At 45.6% G+C, this 24,058-nt stretch overlaps 1 long non-coding RNA gene across 2 annotated transcripts in view; it reads right to left on the reverse strand.

Annotated features, from left to right (window-relative positions):
* LOC108532099 (uncharacterized) overlaps positions 1 to 14,207 on the reverse strand; it is a 37,618-nt gene extending 23,411 nt beyond the window's left edge. Inside the window, exons 1-3 of one of the 2 annotated variants that reach the window (XR_001886356.1) lie at positions 14,125 to 14,207; positions 13,264 to 13,405; positions 11,296 to 11,488 (exon numbers count right to left, since the gene is read on the reverse strand). This is a non-coding gene — a long non-coding RNA (uncharacterized LOC108532099). Of the gene's footprint in view, positions 1 to 11,295; positions 11,489 to 13,263; positions 13,406 to 14,124 lie in introns of those variants that run through there. The other variant, XR_001886355.1, reaches the window with a different exon arrangement.
* Positions 14,208 to 24,058: the final 9,851 nt, after the last annotated feature.

Below are 24,058 nucleotides of genomic sequence, written 5' to 3' on the forward strand. Positions count from 1 at the left end.
AAAAAAAAAAAAAAAAAAAAAGAAAAAGTAGGTGTGGAGTCAGTTATGGTCATGAGCATTTTCAGGGGATTTTGCAAATCCACACACAAGCCCCTGAGTGCACAGTGAACGCTGAGTCTCACTGGGGCTTGGGGATGTGGACAAAGGGATGCCCAGATTCAAGGTTATCAGTTTAGCCCAGAGGGCAAGAAAAGCACATGGCTGTGAGGACATGTTTAGTACCCGATGCTAGGGAGTAGGAGACAGGCTGACTGTGACAAGGCAGACACAGTACCCTCTGCCCTGGAGCTCGCAGTCTGGTGGGGAAGACAGATGCTGAAAGAGGAGTAGGGCTCAGATCAAGGGCAGTGCTGGATGACCTGAGTGAGTAGGGCAGGGCTCAGGCTGTTTAGGGAATGCAGAAGCCTTCCTGAAGAAAATGGTTTTGACCTGAGACTTGAAGGATGCATACAGGTAAGTACAAAGACGAGTGACCAAGTATCCCAGGCACAGAAAAAAGCCTACAAAAAGACCTGGAGATTAGGAAGAATGCAGCACATTCAACAGACAGAAAGAAAGCCCTGCATGGCTTGAACAGAAAGAACCCATAAAATGAGTAAAAGATGAGGCTGCAGAGATGCAAAGCCTCCTCGTGGCCAGAACTGAGGATTCTTTCCTGGGAACGATGGGAAGCCTTGGAAGAGGTAAGCAGGGGAGAAGTGTGATCCGTATTCTTCAGGGGAAGGCAGGGATAGGGACTGAATCTCCAGCAATTGTGCCTTGTCCCCAGGGTCCCAAGGCTGTCTAAAAGCATCTCTGTCCACTAAATTTGGGTCTTAGACCACTTGGCTCAGCCCCACTGCAGTGAAAGCCAAACTCCCAGAACCCCAATCAGCCTTCTCATCACGGCTGATGCCCTCCACGGGTTAGCTCAGGCTCCCATCCCAGGCCTGCTCTCTTTTAATGGATAAATATAGCATGTTCCAGTAACAGCACACACATGAATATCTCTCTAATTTCTACATAAAGACATCACATTCCCCTCACCCCACCCACACCTCAAAGACAAGAATCTTTGTCATGAAATTAAATAGAATGAGATAATGGAACTGAAAGTGCTTTGTAAAAGAAAAAACTGCCAGAATGGTGGCAACTTTTTTCAAACTTTATTTTTCTCTTAAGCAGCAGAATCTTTTTTTGTTTTTTAAAATGAAATCTCACCAGACACCTATCTGCTCCCATGATGTCATCTTTTGGAGACATTTCAAATTTTACATGTCCAAAATGAAGGTCTTGGGTTCTGTTATCCTCTTCAAAACTGCTCCTCCCTCACCTTCTCCATCTCAGTTCTGACACCTCCCAGGTGCTCATGCCAGAAGTGGAGAGGCAGTGCTGATACCCTCACCAGCTTTTCTCCAACACGTGTCCCTGCTCTGTCCTCAGGTCTCCCTGGCCCCCACCATCCCTCTAGCCAGCCATCATTCACCTGAATTCTTCAACAGCCCCTACCTCATCTCCCCAAGGCTGCATGAGCCCCCTTTCTAGTTCAACACTCACATACTGGCCAGAAAGGAACATACGGAGAGACTCGTGCACAGATCATAAATGTTCAACTTGATGGGTTCGTCTAAATGGAACACACCCACGTAACCAGCACCCAAATGAAGAACAGAGTATTACCAGAAGCCCACTCCATGCCCCTTCCGTGTCACTTCCATATCTCCCCCCGGGCTACCATTATCCTGACTTCTAACACTGTAGATTAGTTTCAGCTCTATTTTTGAACTTTATATACATGGATTCATATCATGTATACTGTTTGATGTCTGCCTTAACTCATTTACCTTTGCGAGATCCTTCCATACCATTATGTGGTTATAATTTATTCATTTTCATTGCTGTGTGGTGTTTCATTGTGTGACTATATAATCCTTTATTCAGTCAAGCACTGAGAGGCATTTGAGTGGCTTGTGGTTTAGGGTTATTACAAAGAGGGCAGTTGTTAAAATTCTGGTCTTTGGTGCACATAGTGTGCATTTTTGTCGGGTACCTACCTGCCTGGGAGTAGAATTGCTGTAACGTATGAACATGTTCACAAAGTGATATTTTTAAAGTACAGCCAGATTCCAGCATTCTCTTTCTAAAACCCTCCATGGCTTCCTGCTGCATTTATAATAAAGTTCAAACTTTCACCTACGCCCACAAGGGGCTTGTATGCCCTGGCATCTACTGCCCTCACATATACTGCTTGTCCGCCATATTGACCTTTCCATTCTTGGAGACTGCCAAGCTCTTTCTCCGCCAGAGAGCCACCCATTTGATATGCTGCGGTTTCGAACTGGCCTTCCCTACTCATCCTTTATGTCTCAGCTCAAACAGAATTCTGTTAGAAAGGCCTCTCCTGATTCCCCAGCTTGAAATCACAATTGGTATGATTATCTCTCATTACACAGTGCACAATGACACCCACAATTTGCAATTGTCTAATTGTCGATCACTGCCTCACCCACTAGACCGTAAGCATCAAGAAAAGGAGACTGTCAGATTCTCTGCTGTCTCCTCAGCACCTAGCACTGGACTGGAGCATAGTAGGTGCTCAATGAATATCAATGTGGTAAGGAGAGAGGACGAAATAACAACCAAGGTCTTAAAGGCATGCAGAAACCAGGGTGTAAATCTTGGCTTCATCACTTACTACCTTTGTCCCCTTAGGTAAGTTACCTAGGCTTTCTGGGCCTAAGTTTCCTCCTCTGTAAAATAAGAATAATCCTACTGGCCTCTCAGGCAGATAGGTAGCTGTGAGGACTGACTGAGAATATATGTATGTATATTGCCTAGCACAGTGTTGGGCACAAGGTAAGTGAAGAGGTGGCTTTCCATGGATCAAATCACTGGAGCCTCACCACAATTCTAGGGGCAGGCACTATTCTAAACCCCCAGTTTATAGACTGAGAAACTAAGAAACTAAGCCTAGAAAGGTTAGGTGCCTTGCCCAAGAATTCTGGCTCCGGAGCCCAGGCTCTCCTCCACTATAGCATTAGCGGTAGCATGTAAAGGATCAATAAAAACAGAGGAAGGGGAAATGGTGAGTTCCTGACAGCCAGCAGCTCCATTCACCCCCTCCCTCTTGACATCCATTCATCCCCATGAAACCCTAAGGTTAGGAAACACAGTATGAAAACCACTGGGTTACACAAACATCCGTGGTTATTAATAGCCGTAAAGGAAAAAATAGAGAGATCTGATTGCATAAAAATTTTAAACTTCTGTATAACAGAAGACACCACAAACAAGGTCAAGAGATAAATGAGAGTCCAGGATAAAACATTTAAACTTCGTATGACAAAGGCTTACTGTCCCCGGCATGAACACACTCCTACAAGTGAACTGGGGGGAAAAATGAATAACCCTATGGAAAACTTGGCAAATAATGTGAACAGTATACAGAAGAGGAAATGAAAATGGCCCATAAGCATATGTATAAGTAGGGAAATAAAAATTAAATAGTGAGTTCCCATATGTCTCCTAATATTGGCAGAAACAAAAAGATTGGTAACGTTTATAGCTGATGGCAGAGTAAGAAAACCAACTCGATCATACCCATTGTTGGTTGTAAAACATTACAGTCTTGTAGGAAAATTTTTCCAAAATATTATGACCAAAAATACGAGACAACTTTCAGAAATGAAAGTAATAACACATAAACTCCCTAGCTAGCTAGGTACAAGATTATTCATTGCAACATCTTTGTAACAACAAGAAACTAGAAATAGCCTGCTCCCATCAATACAATTGCATATTATGTAACTCCTTTTTTTTTTTTTTTTGAGATGGAGTCTGGCTCTGTCGCCCAGGCTGGAGTGCAGTGGCGCTATCTCTGCTCACTGCAAGCTCCGCCTCCCAGGTTCACGCCATTCTCCTGCCTCAGCCTCCCGAGTAGCTGGGACTACAGGTGCTGGGACTACAGGCGCCCCCACCACACCTGGCTAATTTTTTGTATTTTTAATAGAGATGGGGTTTCACCGTGTTAGCCAGGATGGTCTTGATCTCCTGACCTTGTGATCCACCCGCCTCAGCCTCCCAAAGTGCTGGGATTACAGGTGTGAGCCACTGTGCCCGGCCATTATGTAACTCTTAAAACAAATGAAGTAGCTCCATGTGTATCAACTTAAAATTATCTCCAAAATGTGGAGTGAAAAAAAGATGTTAACGAATAGTGTTGGCCAGGTGCAGTGGCTCACACCTGTAATCCCAGCATTTTGGGAGGCCAGCCAGGGAGGATCCCTTGAGTCCAGGAGTTCGAGACAAGCCTGGGCAACAAAGTGAGACCTTGCCTCTGGGAAAAAAAAAAAAAAAAAAAAAAATCAATCATTTGAATTAGAAAAAATTAGCTGGTCATGGTGGTGATGTGCATTTGTAGTCTCAGCTACCTGGGAGGCTGAAGTGAGGCTCATTTGAGCCCAGGAGATAGAGGCTGCAGGGAGTTATGATTGTGCCATTGCACTCCAGCCTGGACAACAGAGAGAGGTCTTGTCTCAAAAAACAGAAAACAAAAAAGAATAATGTCTATGGTTTGATACCATTTTTATAGAAAACAAACAATAAATATACCCAAATGACACGGAATACTTTATCAAATAAAAGTAGGAAAATCAAATTTCTGATTACAGTATGTCAAAAGAGTTGGATTGGAAGGTGTTAGTTTTGCTTCAGATACATCTTTAAGTTTGAATTGTTGCAGTGAGCATGTATCATATTCCAAATATTAATAAGCATTGCTCATTAGTAATGACTTAATAAATGTTGCCTGTCCATTTAGCCTTGCAAAACCTTTTCTGCATTAAGATTGACCTTGCCTCAGTTCCTACAAAGAAGCTGCTGGTTGGAGAGGTGTTAATTGTCTTCTAAACAACTTCCTCTGATTAACCTCTTGGCTTGTTCTGATGCCAGCCTCCCAGGGAGAGAAATCTTATATCATTATTATTGTTAAAAGAAATATAAGCTCTGAATATGCAACACATGCCCAGGGTACCAAGATGAATAGAAGGTTATATAGTGAAAAGTGAGTCTCATTCTCATCCTAATATTGTAGCCAATATCTTAGTCCATCTCTACCCCAAGAAGGCAGTCAGCACACCAGCTTCTTTTGTATCCTTCCAGAGATAGACTATGCATATATTAGAATAGACATGTATTACAATATTCTATTTTTTAAACACAAATGTCGTACATAATGTTTATATACACAAACAAATATGTTCATATGGAAGATGCCTTTCCATTCTTTCCAGCTAGGACCTGATTAATTCCAAGGCGGCAGCTTCTTCCTGCTCAAGCAGCCAGGTTTCCCCAACTGAGGCAACTTATCCATCCATTCATCTATTCAATTATCCATCCACTAACAGTGCTAGCAAATATTTGCTGAGCACTCACTCTGTGCCAGGCACAGAAGCTGGAGATGAAGAGGTGAAAGATAAGGTCCTTCCTCTCACTCAGCTGACCTTAAGTGGGGAAGGAAGAAATTATGTAGAAGAAAACAAGTTGTAGAATAAAACTAGCAAATTGTAGGTAATGAAAAGTGCCAAAGGCCAGGCGCGGTGGCACAAGCCTGTAATCCCAGCACTTTGGGAGGCCGAGATGGGCAGATCAAGAGGTCAGGAGATCAAGACCATCCTGGCTAACACGGTGAAACCCTGTCTCTACTAAAAAATACAAAAAACTAGCCGGGCGAGGTGGCGGGCGCCTGTAGTCCCAGCTACTCGGGAGGCTGAGGCAGGAGAATGGCGTAAACCCGGGAGGCAGAGCTTGCAGTGAGCTGAGATCCGGCCACTGCACTCCAGCCCGGGCAAGAGAGCTAGACTCCGTCTCAAAAAAAAAAAAAAGAAAAGAAAAGAAAAGAAAAGTGCCATGGAGAGACTCATGCTCAATTAAGAAGGGAAAGAAAGGGGGGAAGAGAGGGCGAGGTGAAAACGGAGGGGAGGGGAAGAGAGGGCCTATTTAGATGGGGTAGCTAGGGACGATCTCCCTGTGGAGGTGACGTTTAAGCTAAGACCCAAATGACAAGATGCAGCAAATGTTCCTTGCCCTGCTGGCTTTCCAGTAAGGGTTTCTATGGGCAGCGTGTCAACCTGATCCTAGTGGTGACAAGGCTGGGCCCTGACGTCTTGGAGCATGCGATTGAATCCCAGCTCTGCCAGTGAATGTTGTGTGAGTCCTAGGAAAATTATTAAGCTCTCTGTCCCTCAGTTTCCTCATCTGTATTATGAGGTTATATAAGACTAGTACTAACAATATAGGATTGTAGTGAAGATTAAATGATTATGCAATGTGGGCTGGCACAAAGAAAGTGATCAGAAATGATAATATGAGGCGAAGAGTTCTTACATGTGACACCAAAAGTATGATCTATGAAATTTAAAAATTGATTAAAATTTTCTTCATCAAAACTAGAAATGTTTGCTCTATGACAAAGACCACTGAGAATAGGAACAGACAAGTTGTAGCCTGGGGGAAAAATATTTGCAAATCACATATGTCACAAAAGACTAGTATCCAGAATATAAAAAGAACCCTCAAAACTCAATGTAAGAAGAGAAACTGAGCAATGGCCCAAAGACTTGATCAGAGAGCTCACCAGACAGGATACAAATAAGTACATGATAAGCTATTCCACAGCATTAGCCATTAGGGAAATGTAAAACAAAACCCTGATGAGATACCACCGCATACCTATCAGAATGGCTTAAAAAATAAACAAAAAAACCCCCAAAACTCTGACAACAAATGCTGGCAGGATGAAGATTGACCGCAACCCTCATACATTGCTAGTAGGATTGCAGAATGCTGCAGCCTCCCTGAAAACAGTTTGGCAGTTTCTTATAAAGCGAAACTTTTATTTAACATATAATTCAGCCATCCCATTCCTAGGTAATTTCCCTAGAGGAATGAAAACTTACAGGCACACAAAAACCTGTACACAAATGTTGATAGCAGCTCTATTCACAATCACTAAAAACTAGAAGCAACTCAAATGTTGCTCAATGGGTAAATAGACTGTGGTTTGCCTACTAGTCCACCACTAGAAACCTACTCAGCAGTAAAATGGTACGCACCACTGATGCATGCAACAAATGAGTGAAAGAAGCCAGTCTCAAAAGGTTATGTGTTATATGATTCCATTTACACAGCATTCTTGAAAGACAAAGCTAGGGTGATGGAGAGCAGATCAGTGGTTGCCAGGAGTCAGGGCTGGGAGAAGGGTGTGACTACCAAGGGCAACTCAAGCTAGTTTTTTGGACTGATGGAACTGATTTATATCCTAATTGCAATAGTGGTTACACAAATCTACGTATATGTTAACATTTGTAGAACTGTCTGGGCACAGCAACTCATACCTCTAATACCAGCACTTTGTGAGGCCAAGGTGGGTGGATCACTTGAGCCCAGGAGTTTGAAACTAGCCTGGGCAACATAGTGAGACCCTATCTCTATAAAATGTGCAAAAATTACCTGGGCATGGTGGTGATCACCTGGAATCTCAGCTACTCGAGAGGCTGAGGTGGGAGAATCGCTTGAGCCCAGGAGGCAAAGCTTGCACTGAGCTAAGATGGCACCACTGCAGCAAGGCTCTTAAAAAAAAAAAAAATTGTAGCACACACACAAGACAATTTTACTGCATGTTAATTGTCAAAATAAGAAAAACAAGTCATCAGTGGTATTGTCATTCTGACTTAGCCACTCACTCCCAGCCTCTCTTTCCTCCCTTTTCCTCATTTTCTGCAAACCAGAAACTCCTTAAAGAATAGGCACTTCTACCCCCCAAATATTTGAAGACATCCTTAATAACTTGACTTGGCTACTTTTTTTTTTTTGAGACAGAGTCTCACTCTGTTGCCCAGGCTGGAGTGCAGTGGCACAATGCACGATCTCAGCTCACTGCAAGCTCCAAGTTCAAGTGATTCTCCTGACTCAGCCTCCTGCGTAGCTGCGATTACAGGTGTGCACCACCATGCCCGGTTAATTTTTGTATTTTTAGTAGAGACAGGGTTTCACCATGGTCAGGCTGGTCTCGAACTCCTGACCTCGTGATCTGCCCACCCCGGCCTCCCAAAAGTGCTGGGATTACAAGCGTGAGCCACCGCGCCTGGCCGGCTTTGTTACTCTTAATACAAAGATAATATATGTTTGTTGGGAAGAAATAAAGGGAGCGAGAAATCATTACAGAAATATGTGATTAGAAAGCGAATGCCCTCAGGAATCCCACCCCCAGAATGAGCTGCTTTGGAGCAGCTTCCACCATGACCATTTCAAAGCGATTTTATGCAGCTCTTTCCTCACAAGGTTTAGAACTCACAGGGTGGGATTTACTCCGATAGATTCTTCAGGTAAACGAGGAGGGCCTGGGGGACCATGACCTTAAAGGGTTGACATCTGGGACGCCAGCCCATCCTCACATCAAGGCACAGTGTTTCAAAGTTGGATGGAGTCTTAGGGTAATCTAGTTCATCGCAGGCCACCCAGTTCCTTCCTCTATCTCTCCGTCACCGCCCCCGGGGAGGCACCGTCTCTCATGGTAGCATCTTCCCCACAGCCTCCCTCCTGCTCTGCGCAACGGCTGCTACATCCCATCAGCCAAATGCATTTGAGATTACTGGTTCAATCATTTAGTCAATGTTTGACAAATCATTCATTCACTCATTTGCTCCTTCCTTCCTTCGTTCAAAAGTACTTACTGAACACTTACTATGTGCCAGGCACTGGGCTAAGTTGCAGGAATACCTCCATGAACAAGATAGACACGGTTCCTGCTTACATTCCCTTCAGAGATAAATACCACAAATTCTAACACACATTTCCATAACAACTGTGCTAGAGCCTGTAAGACAGAATGGCATGGCATGGTGGGACTGAATCTGGCCAAGTCAGGCTTCTCTGAGGAAAGAGCTGTTAAGCTGGGCAGGAGTTGGCCAAGTTCAGAGCAGAGGGAAGGGCCTTTGAGGCAGATGGAACTGCATATGCAAGGGCCTGAGAGGTCAGGGTGGCTCGACCTCTGGCCGAGCCGTTGCTACTGGGGTTGCAGAATGCAATTGTGGGGACACAGCAGTGGACGGGGCACAGTGAAAGCTCTCCAGGGAATGTTCTGGGAGCTCCTGCCACTGGTCTTGTAGCCTTTCTTTCCCATTCCCTGGTGGGTCCTTCATCTGAAACAGAACATTTTCTATGAGGCTCCGAGTACAGGATCTGGAGTCAGGCTGATGTAAAACATCTCACCTGGGCTCCATCACTATGTGTGTGCAAATGGTAGCAACTTAATCTCCCTGGGTCTCATTTTTCCTACCTATAAAATGGGTATGAAACGATAACATGGGTTGTTGTGAGGATTAAGGGAGATAATCCACATAAAGTCATGACCACAATGCCTGGTACATCAGCCGTGCTCCGTGCATTATAGCTAGTGTTGTTATTATTGTTCTTATTAATATTTTCAGAGGCACCAGGGTCCCTGTCCCTGGAGGCGCAGTCTCTTTATGGCTAAATATGGAGTTAACACAGAGCCAGGGAGGGTCTCCCAGCCCCTGGATTCCTAGAGACAAAAGTCTGGGCAATGACTCAGTTGGAATATTCCATGAATCCATCAAGTAAGTTTTGGAAGTGGACTTGTGTTTGTCAGTGACACAGACAGAAGAGTGGGACAGCTAAGACCCAACAAGGTTTCTTAGATGACAGATGTGTGCTGCTCGTTGACATCGGCCCCCACTCCCCACCCTGCCTTCCACCCCAAAAATTGGACTCTCTTCCAAAGGATTCCAGTGATGCTTTCAGTAAGGAGAACCCCACTAAGTCCTCTCTGGGCTGAGGAGTCACGGGTTCTGCCTTCCCAGAAAGGCACCTTTGCTCCACTGGGAGAATGCCTTTGGACTGATAAAGACTCTCTGAGTCCAGTTATGGGTAGGAATACTGCAAGGAGGTGAAGCTATTTTTTGCCACATGCTCTATCTCTCCAGCAGGCACAGTGACATTGCCCAGGATCCAAATAGCCCCAGCTGTAGAAGGTCATGGAGCTGAAGGCTAGAAGGCTTGGCTCTTCCAGAGCCAGGGTGGGGGACAGCGGTACTATTTGCATCACAACTTGAGGGGGTCCTAAGACCTTTAGCTGTTCCCCCACCTTCCATCCCCTTGCCCCAGCCCCAACCCACAGTCCGCAATACTCCTGTGGAACCCATTCCCCTCTGGGCCCAGAGTCTGGTGGCAACTGTTTATTTTTAGCCTTTGATTCCCAGAGAATGCAAGAGTGGGTGCTTGTGGAGCAGGGGAGGGAGGAGGGAGGAGGAAGAGGAACTTCAGGGCTTGGAGGGCCAAGGAGGACACAGCCCAGCCCAAGCCCAATTTCAGCCCTGTGACAGCCTGTGGCGGGGTGAGGGCCAAGTCCTCTCCCTTCTTGGCCCACTCAGTTCAGGACCAGGTTGGGCTCATGCCCCCCTGTTCCCCGTCTCTTCTTCCCTGAAAGCCCTAGAGACTCATGGGCTTTCCGTTCCTCTTTCGAGCCACCCCCAAGCTCTCAGTCCTTTGGTGTTCTCATTCTCAGACACAATGGGTGCATCACAGGACTCCTCAACACCTCTCTTCCTCCTGCCTCTGAAAAGACATCCCCCCAGCCCATCTCCTTGTGCCTGCCTGGCACTGTAATAGGCACTTAATACATACAGGTAGACAGAGGCTGTGTTTCACTGCTTCTTCCTATAGGCAGAAGGCCTGAATAATGGAAGAACCAATAAGAGGAAGTCACAAAGGTTTAGAAACTCTTACCAAACCCTTAAGTCTTTGTCCCTGATTGCCTGTTTCCTGAGAAGTTCCCTGGCACCCCCAGGGCTCATCTTGGCCTGGGTGATCCTGAGGGAGATGCATTTATTCTTCCTTCCTCTTCCATTCTACCTTCAGCCTTTCCTTGACCCTTCTCTCCAGGATACCTAGGCCCTCCCCACAGCCTGCATGAGAGTCTGCCAAAAGGGAAATGGGCAGGTTGTGCTGGCTGAAATCCTGGCTCCAAGACACACGAGTTGCATGACCTAGGGCAAGCTGCCCTGGCCCCTGCAAGAGATCATACAGCTCTCTTGGGGGTTGCTGTGAGGTCTTGCAAGAATGTGTGTAAAACGGCCGGCAAACAGTAGGTGCACAATAAGTGGTTGTTGTTATTATCATTTAATAAAGAGTGCAGAAAAACAAGCCTTCTTTTTTAACATCTACTTTCACTCTGTATCTGATCATTCTTCATATTGGTATCGTGCCTTAATATTTTACAAAGCACTTTCTCCTCCATTAGCTCAGCTGATCTCCACACAACCCCTTGAGAAGGGCCAAGTCATTATTGTGGGATTTTTGTCCCCACTATACAGATAAAGATATTCAGGCTCCAGGGAGATGTAGAACTGTCTTGCTCATCATCGTGTCGACAGCACCTAATGCAGCGTCTGGCCCACAGAAGGTGCTCAAAACAGAACCAAGCAAAATCCTGTTGAAGAAATGGCCTATTTGATGTCACCCTACAGCCACCCACCCTTTCCTCATCAGTAAAATGGGAATTAACACTGCAGGATATACAAAGCAAGTTACGATTCTAGAATTCAACTACATGTTAATAGGTGGCAGGGAGTGAGGCATGCGTATCCATACCCTTTCCCCTTCTTCCCAGAAGGGAGACTGCCTGGGTCTTTCAGGAGAATAATTGGGAAATGCCTTTGACAGGAAGATGGGTGTAGCTTATTCCCTGAAGATCCCGAGAACAGACCACCCCTGTCCTTGCATACTGGGACTTTGGTTTCTCGAGCTGGGAGCTGAACTTAAGAGAGAGGAGAGGGACCTAAGTGTGTGCAGTCATGGGAAGCAAATTCCAAGGAAGAGGGAAGGGTTCCAGAGTAGAAATTATGATTCCCTCTAATATTGACACCTTGGGGAAAAAGATTCTGTTGCATTTGGAAGAGATGGGGTGGGGTGAATGAAAATTTCAGGGAAAGTTAAACTATGTGCAATCCCTTTTAGGTCAAAAATAATTTCAGTAATTTAGGGACATAAAAATCCATTATGTATAAGTTGATTTTCTCTGCAAATTATCACAATCAGTATATTACATTTCAAAGTATAATATTTCAGGCAATAATTATAAATCTGTGGTTTACTGTTAATTTGGTGATAAAAAAACAAATGGAGCTATAGCTATTAAATTTTAGGGAGTCTTTTCAGTTTGCCTGTTGATTAAAAACAGAGGTCACCCACATTGACTTCAGTAAAACCTCTAACATTTTGAGTGCTTGGGGTTTATAAACAGAGATCACACATCTTTAGGAAAGTTGCTGAAACTGTAGGAGGGAAAACCCCCAACTCACTGATAACATTTGTCTCTTGGAATTTACATCATCCTTCCAAATGTACACTTTATTTGTTAGAGACCGTAAATCATATTTTCCCTTAAACTAATTTGCAATGCTTTTATATTCTTGGAATTGGTCTCATTATATTAGAGAAAGAGAAAATGGAAGAAATAATGATTAAAGCTGATATTTTTTGAGCACCTACTATGGACAGGATACTGTTTTAAGGACTTTACATGCACGCATTTATTTAATTCTTAAAACAGTTCCCCAGCTCCTCATAACATAGGAACCATGATTATCCCCATTAGAGGAAGTGATGTGACTTGCCTAATGTCCTATGGCTGCTAAGGGAAGAATCAGGATTTGAGTTCCCATTGAAAGCAAAGTGGTGGTGAGCTGGGGTGAGCATTAGGCACTGGTCAGCCCTACTCATTTAGTCACGTTACCTCTCCAGAGTGAACTGGGGCAAACCACCCTCCTGCTGCCTCGCTGTCCCATGAAACCACCTGGAACCCTCTTGTTCCCTGGATCCAGCCCCAAAGGGAACATTTTTGTGACTTAGGCAACTAATGAAAGCATACCAGTGCGCCTTAAATATTGCTTCAGATTTTTGAACTCAGAGCAATTTTAAATGCCTTAAACTCTCATTTTAAAAGGATTCAGTCCTTAATACTTTTTTTAGATTGAGAGGTCACAGGGGCAAGACAAAGCCAATTTCCAATTCACTCCCAATTCTGTATTTCGCAGTCATGCTCTAAGGAGTCTGTCCGGAGCCTTGTGAGGAAGCTGAACATTAAGATTACATTCTGGTCCTTCCCATTGATTTGCTTCTTCAACCATCCTTATTAAGCGCAAGACATTGCAAAAGGTATTGGGAACACCAGTGAGAACAAGGCTCTGTCCTCATTCAGCTTACCTTCCAGGAGTAGGTGACGACTGACAGTAAGAAGTAAACAAACAGAGGGATTCAGCTGTGGTGACTGCAGAAATGCTGAAGGAAATCCCCTGTTTCACAGTCTGCCAGTGCCCATGCTGGTCAAGCTCGCCGCCACTGGGGCCTGGGGAGTGAAGTGGGCAGGAACACACCCACCAACATCAAGATGGAAAGTTTGTAAGAGGAAGCCCCCAGGATCGGGAGCACCGAGTTCTCAGTCTTGCAACAATAGCAACTCCCTGGGCCACAGAGAGGTCACTTCCCCTTGGTGACCAATTCCAGACTGCCCTGTTCCTGGTGCTCAGGAACTGTACTGACTACCAAACTGACACCAACAACAGCCTCATGTTCTAAACCTTCCTGTGGCTTGAGTTTTAGACACCACTTCAGGAGAGCAAAGTATACCTAACAGTGTTTGGACAACTTATGTTTTTTTATGTTTGTTTGTTTGGTTTTTTTTTTTTTTTTTTTGGAGACAGAGTCTCGCTGTGTCACCCAGGCTGGAGTGCAGTGGCACAATTTCAGCTCACTGCAACCTCCGCCTCCCGGGTTCAAGTGATTCTCCTGCCTCAGCCTCCCAAGTAGCTGGGACTACAGGTGCCCGCCACCACACCCAGCTAATTTTTGTATTTTTAATAGAGATGGGGTTTCACCATGTTGGTCAGGTTGGTCTTGAACTATTGACCTCAGGCAATCCACCCACCTCGGCCTCTCAAAGTGCTGGGATTATAGCCATGAGCCACTGTGCCCACCCTTGAATATTTTATCTTTGGGGAGATTTGCTTTTCGGGCTTAATTTCTTTGATGAACCAAAAAAGTTACTAGAATGAAGTGGACACTAACCTTACCCCACACTGCTAACTCCCACCTTCACGCCCAGGACCCAGTGGGAGGATCAGGGTGGAGACTGCCTCCTGTTGTTATCCTGACAATAAGGAATGTTCCAAGAGGCCTCAGGGTTCCTGGAGCCCTTTCCCATCCATGATGTCAATGAGTCCCCACGGCGACTGGGAGGAGGAGGACAGTGCTTACACACAGTTTCAGGACTCCAAACCCAGTGCCCTTTTTACTATCCAAGTTTTTCCCAACCTTCTGTCATCTGAGTCCTCCCCTCCTGTTTTTTGCCATAGCTCTAGACCACCTGTACCATTATTTACTTAATATATCTTTAAAGGTGGCCTATTTTCCCCCTTAGCTTAAATGCCTTTATGAAAAATGAAACTTGATATCACTGCCATGATTGGAAACTTGATATGACTGACCATAAATGGAAGGCAGTCATACAAATACATGCAATGAAATGTTATCAAATCCCAGCTAGACACTGTTGCCTCCTGAAGGCTCTGAGACTGAGGCTTGCTCTCTCTTTATAGAAAAGGGAGGTTAGTAAATGTCAGAGAGGTATTGAAGAGTCTAGCACCCATTCAGGCTTTCTTCTTGAAGAACTGAAGGGGAATTGAGAAAGGGATGAACTTTTCTGCCAGGTGAGTCAACGCTGTCATGCCCATCTTGGATACTGCCCACCAGTAGCCCTTGTCTCGCCCTTGGGACAACCTATGGTGCCGCACTCCTTCTTGGAGAGCAGAGGATTCATCCTTGGTGACTCAGGTTTCATCCAGTTGGTTCCCCCAAGCAGGAGCCCTGTCACCACCCTGACCTGCCTCAGAGGCTGCCCTTTTGCAAGTCCTCTCGTCTCTGCCTTCTCCTCTGTGAGGTCCCAGGTTCCATCCCTGCCTACTCTTGTTTTAGCACAGGTCTCTCCTCTAACCCACAACCTGTAAGGTGTCAGAGTTCTGCTGCACCACTGCAATCCCCTCCCAAAATGGGCCCTCTGCTTTCCATTTTTCTCCATTCAGCATATTCTCCAGGCCCAGCCCAAGTGCCTTTTGAAAGCCCAGTTCTGATTATGTAGCTTCGCTGCTAAAAAAAAAAAAAAAAAAAAACCCTCAGCCTCTCCTGCCCTCAGGATTACATGGCTTCCTCCTTCTGGGGCCTCCGAGGCCCCACCTGCCCTGCACACACCCGCCCTGCATATACCTGCCCTGCAAACACCTGCCCTGCACCTGCCCCTCCCAGCCTCATTCCTCACTTCACTCCTCCAGCTCTTGCATTTCACAAGGTCGGACTTCCTCCATGTCCTCATCAAGCTCCCTCGACTTGGGAATTTCGTAAACAATGCTGCCTCTGCTTGAAGCACAGCTTCTCACCATCACCCACACATTCTTCCTGTCTCGGCTGAAATGTCACTCTCTCCTGGCAGCCTCTCTCAGTCTCCTTGAAGCAGCACCTCTCTCCCCGTGAACTGTGTTTCTCCCATGCCTCCCCTCTATTGGAACTGCCTGTGTCCATTTGCCAGTCTCTAGCACAGTGCCTAGCCCGTGGCCAAGATTGCGTGGAGCCGCAGCAATGCTTGTTGATTGAATGGAAGGTTTTCATTCCCTGCACCTACCAGTCTATACTCCTACTTTCTACCTGCCCTGCTCTTTTTCTTGACTGAACTAAATTCTACCCCTTCCCTCCCATGATTTTCCAACTCAGTTCCCAACCCTCCCATGAAGCCACCTTGGATCACTCCAGCCCACAGGCTCTACCTTCCACTGAGTTCCATAGCATCTGTTTGTTTATTGAATGAATGAATGGGATGGTGCACCTAACAAATGGGGCAAAGTCAGAAAATAATGTCATTTCAAACTCAAACTCACTGCAACAGCTTCTGCTTTCAAAGAGGGAAGGCATAATTCCAATAGGTGGAAAAACAAATCTCCATACTAGCTCCTTCTTTGAAGAGGCTGATAGGAGAAGGAGATAAAATGGATTAAAATTACAAAGGATTTTTGTTTTTTCTTTCCAGTAAAAGGTGAGATCCTAAGAAGAAAGTCTCTTTCAGAAAAGTATTTGGCTCTTTGAGAATAAATAATAGTTGCACATGGTACAAAATTCAAAAGGCAGATGGCCCTTCCTTAGCACATCACGTTAATGAGTCTTGGAATGTGCAAGGAGTTCTTTGGAAATGGGAATGGAAAATCCATTGCTCCAAATGATACCTTGAGGGAAACTGCATTCCTGGGGATGGACCTCGAACATGGACTCTAAGGGCCAGGAGACCAGGCTGGATCCAAATGGAGAGGTAGGGGCCAGGTATGGTGGCCCACACCTGTAATCCCGGCACTTTGGGAGGTTGAGGCGGGAGGATCTTTTGAGCCCAGGAGGTCGAGGCTTCAGTGATCTATGATCGTATGATCACTCCACTGCACTCCTTCACAGGCGACGGAGTGAAACTCTGTCTCTATAAACAAAACCAAAACCAAACAAAAACAAATGGAGAGCTGAGGTCTGTGAAGAGAGGTGGCCAGAGGACTTGGTGGCATAAGGGCCTCCAGGCCCAGGGCTGCCCAGGATTCAGGTTATCAGTGCTTGCGTTATTGACCACACCAGACCACTGGCAGAGCTGGCTATGCACAAAACCTCTGGAGGGAGAGTTTTAGAGGAAAACAAGGAAAGACAGTTCCCATTACCCTGGAATTGAAACAGCCTCATGGAAGGAAGGAACCCAAGGTCTGGGGACATGGGAAAGAGAGAGGCCCCTAGGAACATGCAGAAACCTTTGGAGGGCATTAGACCGCCCACATGAGGAGGGATAGGGCACAAGCCAATTATTTTTAATCTCTGAGGACATGTGACCTGAGCTAACACTGGAGTTACAAGGAGCCTTGCTTCCTACCAGTGTCCTCTTGGTTGATTTTCACTCTGCGTTCCTAACAAGACCAGAGGCTAAGACCAGAGGCTAGGGCCAGGGACTGGGTCTCATTTCTTCTTGTTCCATCCCGTCAACACCACCTACCCACCCACCCACCCAATAACAGTGGGCTCAACACTGAATCCATTTGTTAGAACTTTTTTTATTTTGTAAAATACACATAACATAAAAATTATAGTCATAACCATTTTTAACTGTACAGTCCAATGGTGATAAACACGTTTATAATATCCATCACCACCATCTCCATGGACTCTTTCCATCCTATAAAACCGAAGATCGGTGCCCAATGAACAATATCCTCCCTAATTCTCCCCTACTCCTAGCCCTTGGCAACCGCCTTTCTACCTTTTTTTGTGTGTGTGTGTGTGACAGGGTCTTGTTCTGTCGCTCAGGCTGGAGTGCAGTGGCGTAATCACTGCTCACTGCAGCATCAACCTCCTGGGCTCAAGCAAGCCTCCCATGTCAACCCTGAGAAGCTGGGATTACAAGCATGTGCCACCATGCCCAGCTGATTTTTTAAATTTTTTGTAGAGATGAGGTCTCACTATGTTGCCCTGGCTGGTCTCCAACTCCTGGACTCAAGTGACACATCCTCCTCGGCCTCCCAAAGTGCTGGGGTTACAGACGTGAGCCACCTCGCCTGGCCCATTCTACTTTCTGACTTAAAGATTTTGGCTACTCTGAGTACCTCACATAAGTGGAATCATACAGTGTTTGTCTTTTTTTTTTTTTTTTTAATTTTTTTCCCCTGAGATGGAATCTTGCTTTGTCACCCAGGCTGGAGTGCAGTGGTGCGATCTAGGCTTACTGCAAATTCTGCCCCCTTGGTTCAAGCGATTCTCCTGCCTCAACCTCCGGAGTAGCTGGGACTACAAGTGCACCACCACTCCCAGCTAATTTTTGTATTAGCTACCAAAAAAGTAGAGACGGGGTTTCACCACGTTGGCCAGGCTGGTCTTGAACTCCTGACCTTGTAATCTGCCCTCCTTGGCCTCCCAAAGTGCTGGGATTACAGGCATAAGCCACTGTGCCCGGCCCAGTGTTGGTCTTTTTGTGACTGGCTCAGCATGATGTCCTCAAGGTACATCTATATTACAGCATGTGTTAGAACTTCCTTCCTTTTAAGGCTGAAAAATATTCCTTCCTTTTTAAGGCTGAAAACTATTCCATTGTATGTACATGCCACATGAATGGCATGGTGTGTACATGCCATTCATCCATCAGTGGGTACTTGGGTTCCTTCCATGTTTTCGCTATTGTGAATACTGCTACTAGAAACCTGGGTGTACAAGTGTCTCTTTGAGACTGCTTTTTACTCTTTTGAGTATACACCCATAAGTGGAACTGCTGGATCCTATGGCAATTTTATTTTTAACTTTTTGAGGAACTTCCATATTGTTCCACAGGAGCTATACCATTCTATTTTCCTATCAACAGTGTACAAGGGGTTCTAATTTCTCCACATCCTTGACAACACTATTTTATGGAGGTTTTGTTTCTCTGTTTTATAGTAGCCATACTAATGGGTGTGAGGTGTATCTTATTGTGGTTTTGATTTGCATTTCCCTAATGATTAGTGATGCTGAGCTTCTTCTCATGTGTTTATTGGCAATGGGTGTATCTTTTTTGGAAAAATGTCTATTTAGACCCCTTGCCCACTTTTTTTTTTTTTTTTTTTTTGAGACTGAGTCTCACTCTGTTGCCCAGGCTGGAGTGCACTTGCATGATCTTGGCTCACTGCAGCCTCCACCTCCCAGGTTCAAGTGATTCTCCTGCCTCAGTCTCCCTGGCTCCTTTGCTCTTTTTTTTTTTTTTTTTTTTTTTTTTTTTTTTTTTTTTTTTTTTTTTTTTTTTTTTTGAGACGGAGTCTCACTCTGCCACCCAGGCTGGAGTGCAGTGGCCGGATCTCAGCTCACTGCAAGCTCTGCCTCCTGGGTTTAGGCCATTCTCCTGCCTCAGCCTCCCGAGTAGCTGGAACTACAGGTGGCCGCCACGTCGCCCGGCTAGTTTTTTGTATTTTTTAGTAGAGACGGGGTTTCACCGTGTTAGCCAGGATGGTCTCGATCTCCTGACCTCGTGATCCGCCCGTCTCGGCCTCCCAAAGTGCTGGGATTACAGGCTTGAGCCACCGCGCCCGGCCCCTTTGCTCATTTTTAAATTGGGCTGTTTTTTTCTTCCTTGTTGAGTTTTAGGAGTTCTCTATATACTCTAGATAATAATCCCTTATCAAATAGGTGACTTACAAATATTTTCTCCTAATCTGTGGGTTGCCTTCTTATCTGCTGATAGTGTCTTTTGGGGCACAAAATTTAAAGATTTTCATGTAGTCCGATTTGTATATTTTTTCTTTTGTTACAGAGCCTTTAGTGTCATATCCAAGAAATCACTGCCAAATCTAGTGTCATGAAGCTTAGTACTGAACCCATCCTTGTTGAGAGAAGGACTTTGGCTGAATGACTAATAACTACTCCCTCTATCCAACACACATACACACACACACAGCTCTTGGAAATAGCCCACAGAAGGGAGAGTGTACTATCTGGTTGCCAAGAGCCCTGGGTGCTAGCCTGTCCCCCACGACCAGTGTACCACTTTGGGCAACCTTGGGGCAAAGCCCTTGACTAATCCAGTCTCTGTTTCCCTCCACACCCTTCAATCAACAGCTCAAGGGACGACAAAGCAATCTTTATGGCTGTCATATTGGCTGGATTGTAGGACTACAAATAAGGCCGTTTCTAAATAATTCCCAAAAATGTTCAGATATGAAGGGTGTAATGGGCAGAGACTGGCATTGGCTGGGGAGCCGGACAAAGCAAGATTGCCCGAGGCCTTTGTAACTGCCTATGATGGCTATACGGGCCTGGAACCAGTGCCAAGTCAAATATATGTACAAAGAGGAGGCTCAAATTCCCCTTCACAGGCCAGCCCTGGCAGGCTTGCTGCCTCCACTGGAGGGATAGAAAGCAAAGGCACAGAGAGGTTAATGTAGCCACGTGAGCATCTATAGGGTAATCAAGAATTAACCCCATTAGGGCAACACCTAATTCCTAACTTCTTACAGGCTCCAAGTTACTGAATTTCTGCCAAATTGAGGTTTTTATTACTTTCCACAGAAAAATAATTCTCCAAATGATATCATTATTATAATAATAGTGTGGGACTGTTGGGGCTTCTAGGAAACTAGCTAGCCATCAGCTTGCTACCTTAGATTCTTGGCATTGTTCAATTGAAGTGTTTGGTTTTAATTATTTGTGAGCAAACCAGAATGTTCATGGCATATATTAGTCATTTCGCTGGGTCCAGATTTAAATCATGGCAATGGGAAGCTGGTGTGCCGGGAAGAATAACACCAGTCTGTAAGCCTAGCCTGCTGCCCAGCAGGTACAGGTCAACACTTGTCACCTACCCTGACATTCTCCAGGGATAACTAACTAAAAAAAAAAAAAAAAAAAAAAAAAAAATTGGCTTTCTATAAGATGAGCTCATTGAAAAACAAGCCAACTTGTGTTGGTGATAAAAGGGAAGAGGAAGACAAGTCTAAGTGTGTGTTAGTTCTTAAGCCAAAAAACAGAAGTTTCAGATCAACTGAAGAGTGGAAGATTGGACTCACTGGTGGCTCAGATCCTAAAAGTGACAGACTCCACCTAATTCCTAAAGGGTAATAAGAAAAAGCAGTCTATAAAACCATTTCAAGCAATCAACAGCAACACCAATAACAGAAAACACCTCTTTGGTAAGCGAGAGAAGAAACTTCAGAGACATCAAAAAGTGTTTAATGTGTAGCATGAAGACGTAACCCTTAATGGAAATGGGGTTCTGGGGTAAGGCAATTACCTGAACAAAGATTTCCACACATACAAATTTAAGGATCACAAAGGTCTCCAGCTGCCAGTCTGGAGAAGATCAGAGGCCCACCGGCCTCCTTCCATCAACCTGCTAATCAATTTCACGCCCCTCTCCCAGCCCATCTCAATTGGGACGTCATAGTCGTGTGCCATCTAGTGGTCAATGTGATTACTGCATGTAACTGCCTGGGGCTTTCTGTTTTGGTTTTACTAAGCTTTCATTCACTCATTGTTGTAATGTTTCTGGTGCTGAGAATATAATAGAGAACACGACAGACATGGTCCTTCCTTTAGGAACCTCACCGTATAGCAGGGTGAATTAAACACATAAAATACAATATAAGAGGTACAATCAAGACATATTAAGGGAGGTAAGGGAGCCCTGAGGAAGGACGTCTAATCTAGATTTGGTGATTGGAGGAGGCTTCCCAGAGAGAGTGCCATTAATGCTGGCACCTTAAGGATAAGCGGAAGTTAGTTAAGTATGCCTAAAAGCCAGGTGTCAAGAGAGCACAACCAGCTCATGTTGGGTGCAAAGCTTTGTTAAGAACTTTGAACTTGGCAGGGTGCGGTGGCTCATGCCTGTAATCCCAGCATGTTGGGAGGCTGAGGCAGATGGATCACCTGAGGTCAGGAGTTTTAGACCAGCCTGGCCAACGTGGTGAAACCCTGTCTCTACTAAAAATAAAAAATAAAAAAAAAAAAGCTAGATGTGGTGGCAGGTGCCTGTAGTCCCAGCTACTTGGGAGGATGAGGCAGGAGAATTGCTTGAACCTGGGAGGCAGAGGTTGCAGTGAGCTGAGATTGCACCATTGCACTCCAGCCTGAGTGACAGAGTGAGACTCTGTCTAAAAAAATAATAATAATAACTTTGAACTTCATTCTTGGGACCGTGAGAGTCATTTCTTTTCAGGGACAAATGAAGAAAGCCTATAGAATTTGAATTTCTCCCGGGCCCTGGCTTACACCTCTTACCTCTTAGAGTCCAGACCCTCACAACCCACCCCCTGAAGAGTGGAATGATGTTATTCTTTAATTTTTTGTTTTCTTCCCAGGCATGAGTTGCTTATCCACATGCCCTTGATCTCTCCTTTCCCTGTGTCAGCAAAGAAGATTGTCTAGTGTTGTCATCATTTCTAACCTAGGGCAGAGCTTCAGCTTCTGCAAGAATAGATCTGGCAATGCCAAGCTCCTTTCTAGGGCCAAAGTCCTTAATGGGGGAGATAGTGGCTGCTGTCTGTGTAAGGTCCTGGGGACCCATGTTTCAGTATCCCCTGGGGCATTTAATGAAGCAGCTTCCCAGACCTTCCCGTCCTCACTCAGAGGAGGTGGGTCCCTGGAATGGGCTCCTGTGCCCCAGTGATCCTGGGGCTCGCTCGGGTTAGAAGCGCTGGTGCAGTGGTTGGAGCACAGGCCCTGGGGTCAGTTCCCTCTTACAACTCTGTCTAGCCCTGCCTCCCACTGTGTGTGACTCAGCTGTTTGGTCTCAGGCCAGTTACTTAATCTCCCTAAGCCACTGGTTTCTATTCTTGAAAAGGGAAATAATAATCATAAAACCTACCCAACAGTATTATTGAGAAGATTCGATGAGATTGTGCATGTAATGAGGCTGGCACAGAGTCTGGCAAATAGGAAGTACTCATCAAAGCTCAAAGAACATCAACAGTTGTGTCTGGGACACATTTCAGTCATAAAGAGAATGGAGGTTAACACCAGGCCATGGGCCTGGATCCTCAGGGGCTGGAATTCAGAGGAGTAGGTTGCCAAGGGGAGGAGAGAAGACCTAGGGGATCGGACACCTCACTCAGAGAGGAGTTGAGAGCCAGCAAGCCAGAGAGGCAGACTGCCCCTGGACAGCTGGGAGCAGAGGGTTGTAAGTGCACAGCAGAGTGGGTGGAAATGAAATCTTCATGAAATGCTCAGAGAATCTGACAGGAAGCTTCCCTCTGCTAACATTGCTTTTCAGTGACTCTTATCAACACAAACCAGCCAAAGCAAAAGAGGGAATTTTGAGTTTGTTTAACTGAAAAGGCCAAGGGTAGATATGAATCTGGTGTAAACATTGCCATCAGGAACCAGTCTCCAATTCTCAGCTCTACTTCTGCCCATCTTAGCTTTGTTCTCAGGCTGGCCTTGCTCTATGTATTGACAAAAGTCAACCATCAGCTCTAAGTGTAGTGCTGCAGGTAACAAGCCCAGCCCAGAAACAGCACCTCTCTCCTGATAACATCAGCAAAAATCCTGAGGCTGACGTTCATTGGTTTAACTTTGGATCACATGCCCATCTCTGAACCAATCACTGTGACCAGAAAAATAGAATTTTCTGATTGGCCAGGTCTGTTTCTTGTGTTCAATCTTGTATCCAGGGTTGGTTCAGCCCCACCCAAATTACATGGAGTGAGCATGAAGAGTTCCCCAAATAAAAATAAGGGTCCTGTTTCTGGGAGAAGAGATGGAGGACAAACCAAACAAAACTGAGGCATCCTCAATTTGCCCATGTGTGAGACACCCTCTTGCCATTGGTCCCTGGAGTTAAGCTGTTCTTGGGCGCCTGAACATCCGTGTTCAGTTTTGCTGCAGCCCCCACAGGCTTGCCCCTTGGGAAGGGGATTCTTCCAGCACTGGGTAGCAGGCAGGAGTCGTCTCCCCCACAGACAGCAGGGACACCACAGATGGTGCTTGCTGAAAAGGCAGTTCTAGGGAGTAGCAGGCACAGGTGGTGCTGCACAAGCCCCTAGCTAGATTCCCCTAATGCCCTTCAGGAGAGGCTGTAAAAGGAGAAAAAATCAGAGACTTTATGAGAGTAGGGGAATGAGGACAGGCTAAAAGACTAGGACTCCTCAACCATGGCGGCTGCCGACCCAGGGGAGCTGATGGCCCTGGGCTAGGAGGCGTTGGGGATTATGTCCCTGCTCTGCCACTCTGGCCCTCCCTTTACCCCAGGCCATGCCACTGCACCCCAGCCCAGTCTGAACTGTGCGTTCCTGTGAGGGCACTCCTTCACTCCCTCACTCTTGACACACACATCTCCCGGCCCTCGCACTCATTCAACCAGCTTAGGTTCTACAGAGGGCCATGCTCCATGCCAGGAGCTACCGTGGGTCCCCAGGAAGAGCCTACCTCATGGAACCTCATAGAACACACAACTCAAGAAAGTGCCATGAGGGCCATG

The sequence above is a fragment of the Rhinopithecus bieti genome, unplaced genomic scaffold, assembly GCF_001698545.2.
Source record: "Rhinopithecus bieti isolate Rb0 unplaced genomic scaffold, ASM169854v2 scaffold_7673, whole genome shotgun sequence".
In the NCBI taxonomy this organism is placed as follows: Eukaryota; Metazoa; Chordata; class Mammalia; order Primates; family Cercopithecidae; genus Rhinopithecus; species Rhinopithecus bieti.